Here is a 6,662-nt window from a genome sequence, read left to right on the forward strand (position 1 = left end):
TTTTTTTTTTTTTTTTTTAATCTGTTAACATACATTCTAAGACTGTTGACTCACTATAAGAATTCCCCATATCACCTAAGTATTCCATCGCTGGAGCCATGAAACCACACAGACCGGGCGTGACAAGCCGGACTTCGACAACGTGCACTCAGCCAGTCACACAGAGTTTATGGCTGTTCCACCTTCCTTAGGGGAGTTCCTAACTGAGGCCTGTAGGTGAGACCTTGGAAGGGGATCAGCCTTCCACTTCTGTCTGTAGGGACAAGCCTGACTGACTTTAACCCAGGCCCTGGAGCCGTACCTGTTCCAGAAGTCCTAGCTGGTTTCTCTGGTTCAACCTCTCCTTCCAAGTCCAGTTGGGAGAGGTGGGTGCAGCGGCTGGCTGCCCCCACTCAGAGGAAGAGGAACAGTCAAATGTGGCCGTGGCATGCCATCTCATCCACTGAGGGGAGCTCGCCATCAGCCACTCCCCGACTCCGACCCAGTGGATCAAGGTGCCAGCATGGTCAGTTTCCTGGTCAGGGAACCAAATGTTACAATAGTTTTAGATTCAAGAGTGCCACAGCAGCTCTTGATTCATCGTCGAAGAAACTGAGGCTACTTGGAGAGGTGAAACAGATATTCAGATTTTATTAAGCCAGCTGGCTCAGAGAAGCTAGTTTTCCCAGACTCTGAGCCCTGACTATAAGGCATTGCAGACTTATATAGGGTCAGAGTAGGGGAGGGGTTAGGATGCAGACCTGTTTGAAGACAGGAGGGAACCAGAGGATTGGTCCCACTCAGTAACCTGATTAACATTTTAGCTTGTCTCCTGGGTGGAGAGGGTAGTAAATGTTTTTACCTCTTCCTGTTCAGCAGTGGAATACATCTTGATGAAATGTTGTGTATGTACCCAATGGGCCACTTCCCAGAAATCCCAATTCTTCATTGCCGAGTCCTTTTTGAGACCTCTGCCATCACCTGATCTTTACCCACAGCATGTCTGTACCTACAGATCATGGGTGTGATAAACATTTACAGAGTACCCATTATAACCAAGGCCCTGAAGGTCAAGGACCAGGGCCTCAGGAAATTTATTAGAGAAGATCAGAGCTTCAGAGTGGGACACAACCTAAAAGCAAAAATGGAAGAAAAAACAGCAAAACAATTTTTTTATCAGGATGAAACTGACCACTTAATTGAAAATAAATGTTTTTCTAAACCTGAACCAAAATAAAACATTTATTTATTTAACTTCACTAATTTTGGTTCAATGATAACTCTTTAAGTTGTAAGTAAGATGATTATTAGGGCCCTTTGGTTTGCATCTGGTACCACTCATACTAAGTGCTTCTCTGGCACATGATTATCTAATGCAACTAACATTGTCCAGCTGAAACTGTAGGTGATGACGGCTTTTAGGCGAGACGATTCACACGCCTGTCAGAGTTCATGATTTGTGCTTCCTGCTTGGCCTCTGTCCCTACTAACTGGAGCAGTGTGGACTAAAGGTGTGAGCATTGCTTCAAAGCTTGAGCCCATCCATACACAGAAATCAGACAGAGCTGCTTAAACTGCATCCAGTTCTCAACAGTTTTGTCGGGAGTGTGAACATTTCAAGTATCCATTACTCAATCTTTAATGTTTGCTATTTAAGTTCCAGAAATAGAAGGCAGTGTATAAAGATTTTTGATATTTCCATTCTTGTATTCAACCTTAATTTAAATATACTATCACACGTTGTTTTACTTGTGTGAGGCTAAGTAAAAAGTAGCTTTCTAGGGTTCATCCCAGTTCATACATGCATGGGTTTATTCCAAATGAAATGTGTATAAACATGTCTCTGCAATCAATGGATGGCTGCTGACAAGTTCTACCAGTAGTATACTTATCTTAATGTTGTTAAGTGCCATCAAGTCACCAACCCATAGCGACCCTGTATAGTGTTTCCTAGGAGCGGCTGATGAGCTTGAACCACCAACCTTGCGGTTCAAAGTGGCCTTGCAGTCCAGCACATTAACCCACAGCGCCTCAATATGGCTTTAAATAAAAGGTCCAATCAAAACAGTGGCTTATGAGGGGATCTGTTGGGCCAGTTCAATTCAAGGCAGATGGGTCCGTTCAAAAGTGTATGATGACTGTTTTGGGGGATTACAAAGAGGTAATCTTGAAAGATTTCTCCACCTACACAGGATGGTCATGGAGTTTTGTTCGGAAGATGTTTTCAGAAAATTGAAAACTGCATTGTTGAGAAAAATGCCAGGAAAGTTGCACTAAGGAATTTTTTCCCATTCCAAGAATGCGCCTTCAAGGGTAGCAAGGATCATTCTGTGAGAATTTGGGAAACCTTTTTCCATCTACCCTACAGTCCTAATTTTGTCCTTTCAGATTTCCTTTTGTTCTGAAAATTCAAAGAACATTGACAATTTGAGTTCTTGAAGATTGCCAAAACTGTTGTTCAAATCAAAATGTGCAGATTCCTTGGGAAACAATTAAAGATGGAAACACTATATTCAAAAGTGTATTGGTCTCGGTAGAGGATTTGTCCAGAAACAGTAGCTTCATGTTTCGGTATTTTTGTTTAGTAAAGGTTTCTATGAGTTTGTAACAATACTTTTTGCCTTACACTCCCACATTTATTTGATATTTGTCTCACAAATCATGTTAAGACACATCAGCAACTAGTGGGAAGAAAATGAAGCTTTCCATTGCGATTAGTTCACTTAAAAGAACTCTACGGCATTCCTATAGAGTGTTTTTTCTTCAAAAGGTGCTGGATAAAATGTACAAGAATGCTGTAAAGTGGGACTTTGAATGGAAGAAATCAGCAAACCTTGTGAAGGTAAAACTGAAGCTATTCAGTTTTTGTAATAGACTCACAATACATGACTAGAAGCATTTTGTGTTTATGCATTCTGTTTCTTTATGTTACCAAAGTCTAAGATTTGTCTTTACTGCAGTATAATATGCTGTTGAGTCCTGCTGTGGCTCTGTGGGTAAATGCGCTAGACTGTAAAGCCATTTTAACTGCAAGGTCAGTGGTTCAAGCTCACCAGCTGCTCTTTGGAAATGCTCTACAGGGTTGCTATGGGTCGGAACTGACTCAACGGCACTTAACAACAGCAACAACAATATGTTACTGTTAAGTGCTGTCGAGTTGGTGCCAACTTATAATGGCCCTGTATAGGGTTTCCAAGGAGTGGCTGGTAGGTTTGAACCGCCAGTCTTGTGGTTAGCAGTCCAGTGCTTATCCTACAGTACCACACCAGTGCATAATATTGTTGTTGTTGCTAAGTGTCGTTGAGCTGGTTCTGACTCATAGTGACCCTGTATAGGGTTTCCGAGGAGCAGCTGTAGTTTTGAACCACCATTTCAAACTGATCTTTCGGTCCAGTGTTTATCCTATAGTGCCACACCAGGACTCCAGTATGTAATATGTAGTTGTTGTTAAATGCCATCGAGTCTGTTCTGACTCATAACGACCCCGAATAGGGTTTCCGAGGAGCAGCTGGTGAGTTTGAATCGCCGACTTGAGGTTCAAACTGACTTAGCAGTCTGGCACATTAACCCACAACACCACACCAGAACTATAAAATATGACCTAATACTGGAGTCCTGGTGTGGCCCTGTTGGTTAATGCGCTCAACTGCAAAGCCAATTTGAACCTTAAGGTCGGTAGTTCAAGCTCACCAGCCACTCCTCGGAAACCCTATTCAGGATCGTTATGAGTCAGAACAGATTCATATGGGTGGAAACTAACTTGATGGCACTTAACAACAACAAAAATGTTAATATTATTTCATATCCCTTGAATTTTAGTCAGGATGAACCAGAGAAAATCCATATAAGAGGATTTTTCACGTATGGAAAGATTGAAAATAAAAGCACATGTAAAATTGACACCCTTGATATGGTTAGAAACTGAGAGAAATTAGAGAGGCGACTGAAATGTTACCATTCAGATGAATGCAATGCAGTGCAAATCAAGGAGACCCAGAAGGTTCAAGAAAGTATCCAAAGTGGTCTCAGTACTAGGATAAGTCTAAAAGTATTGCCACAAACAAAACCATAGACACTTTATTAAACAAAATTATAAAAATATGATGCTATCGTTTCCTCCATCTAGGCCTATACACTTCCGAAGTGGACCCTATAGATTGACCTGCTGTTGTTAAGTGCTGTTGAGTCGGTTGTGACTCAGCGAACGTGTATAGGGTTCTGAGTCTGTAAATCTTTGCAGGAACAAAGAGCCTAGCTTTGTCCTGTGGAGCAACTGGTGGGCTTGAACCACTGACCTTGTGGTTTGCAGTCCAGGGTTTATCCTCTAGAGCCATCACATTCCCAGATAGACCTGAACATAGGCTGAGTGTGCACTTAAGAAATTTTCGCTAATGGACACCCTAACTATCCACTCACGGATGACAGGTTACTTCATCTCTCATACTTTGTACAGACACATCAAGAAGGACCAGTCCCTGGAAAAGGATCTAATGCTTGGTAAAGTGGAGGGTCAGCAAAAAAGAGGAAGACCCTCAATGAGATGGATCGACACAGTGGCTGCAACAATGGGTTCAGACACACCAATTGTGAGAATGGTGCAGGACTGGGCAGTGTTTCATTCTGCTGTACACAGGGTTGTGGGAACCAACACAACAGCACCTAATGACAACAACAATGCAAAGTAATGTTCTTCACTGGTCAAGAAGAAGAAGGCTATTTTGTGTGCGTGTGTATGTAACAATCTCCCAAGTGTTGTGGTTATTGCTAAGTGTCATAATAATATATTAATAACAATTGTTATTATAAACTGTCAAGTCAGTTCTGACCCATAGCAAGCCTGTATAGGGTTTCCGAGGAGTGACTGGTGAGTTTGAACTGCTGACCTTGCTGTTCAAACCGACTTTGCAGTCCAGTGCATTAACCCACAGCACCACACCAGGACTCCTAAAAGCAAGGGCTCCAACAGCATGCAAATTGCCAACACCATTTATGTGAAATAAAATTTTCCATTCACTCAGATTTATATCATCACTCATATAGTTACAGCGTACCTTTGGAAAGGTAAACAAAATGCTGTTCCTAGGAAAGGAACTGGGGGACTTTGGGGACAAAGAAAGAGTTATTTCACCATACAAGTTTTTTAAAATTTTATACCAGAAAATGTCTATAGTAAAAGATAGGAGAAGGGAAACATTTAGTGATAATTGCTTAAACTTGGACTCATGTTTTTTTATCTCTAGTCAGCAATTGTCCTTCCAGAAAAAGTTACACACTTAATAAATCAGCTCAGGTCCATTTTGGTTCTGTTCTTTCCATGTTTACACTGATTGCTGTCCTCAGATCCCTCTCCTGGCTGTCCTCTCTAGGATCTATGACCCTTCTTCCTGAGAATGGACTTTGTAGAAAAGAGATTCAGATGCTAAGTCGCCCAGCAGGAAAGAATGGGAAGAGGAGGCTCCCAGTCTTGTCAAGTTGAGCTTCTTTTCCTGGGGACCCTTCCCATCTAGTCCAGCCTTCCTCTTTGGTCAGGATGCTCTCACTGCACAGGACAGACCCCTGCATGGAACTAGCTCCGAGCACTGGGTCACATAACCCAATCTGTTGGCTCAACCCAGAAGTCTATGCAACTACAAACAGCGGGGACCGTGCCAGATTTGGGGGCCACTAGAACTAGAGCCTTGACCTGTCAAAACTCTTTATCCATCCTGTCTAATTCTCTCTAAGGAGTCCTGGTGACTCAGTGCAATAAACTTTGGACTGCTAACTACAAGTTTGGCAGTTCAAACCCACCAACCACTCCATAGAAGAAAGATGAAGCTGTCTGCTCCTGTCAAGATTTTCAGTCTTGGAAACCCTGAGAAGGGAGTCCTACGCTATCCTAATGGGTCACTATGAATCATAATCAACTCGATGGCAGTCGGTTTGGGTGAGTTTGGGTGGAACTATGAAATGGTCAAAGCTCTCTATCCATCATATCTCATTCCTTCTGCTGAGGGGCTTGATACTTTCCTTCCACAAACAGAATCCTTCTCATCACAGCAGACATGGCCACCAGTGGCTCTGAGCTCATAGACAAAAACTCAGCTACATGAAAAGGGCCGCTTTCTCTCCTCTTCAGTTAGAAACCCCACAGGAATGACTGTCATTGGCCGGGTGGAGTTCCAGGCCCACTTGTGCACCACTCTGCAAAGAGGGAGAAGCAGCAAGTATGTCCTTCCATTCATCTCAACCCCAGCATCATTTCCTCTGGAAGGCTTTCTTCACTTCTGTACCAAGACTAAATCCCAAGACTTGGGCCCGCTACACTGGTTATTTCTCCATCATAGTACTACTCTGAGTTCCACCTTTACATGTGTGTGAACAGTTATTGAATTTATTTCTGTCTCCTCCTCCAGATGAAAGCTTAATGAGGGCAAAGACTGGCATGGTTTTACCCCTCATCACAGCACATGGTGCCAGCCGGAAATAGTGGAAGTAGTACATTCAGAAGCATAATGACAATATAACGTGATACGACTGCTTTCAGCTCTGGTGACTTTTGCCTGTTGATGGTTGCTATCCTTATTTTCTCCTAAAAACAAAACCCAAAATAAGAAAGTCCCCCTCTTGGGACAGAGCCATTGCCATGCTGCAATGAGTCTCAATGACTGGTAAGACTGAGGAATTCGCACTGACCACCTAAG

This window comes from Chrysochloris asiatica, unplaced genomic scaffold (assembly GCF_000296735.1).
Source record: "Chrysochloris asiatica unplaced genomic scaffold, ChrAsi1.0 scaffold00007, whole genome shotgun sequence".
Lineage (NCBI taxonomy): Eukaryota > Metazoa > Chordata > Mammalia > Afrosoricida > Chrysochloridae > Chrysochloris > Chrysochloris asiatica.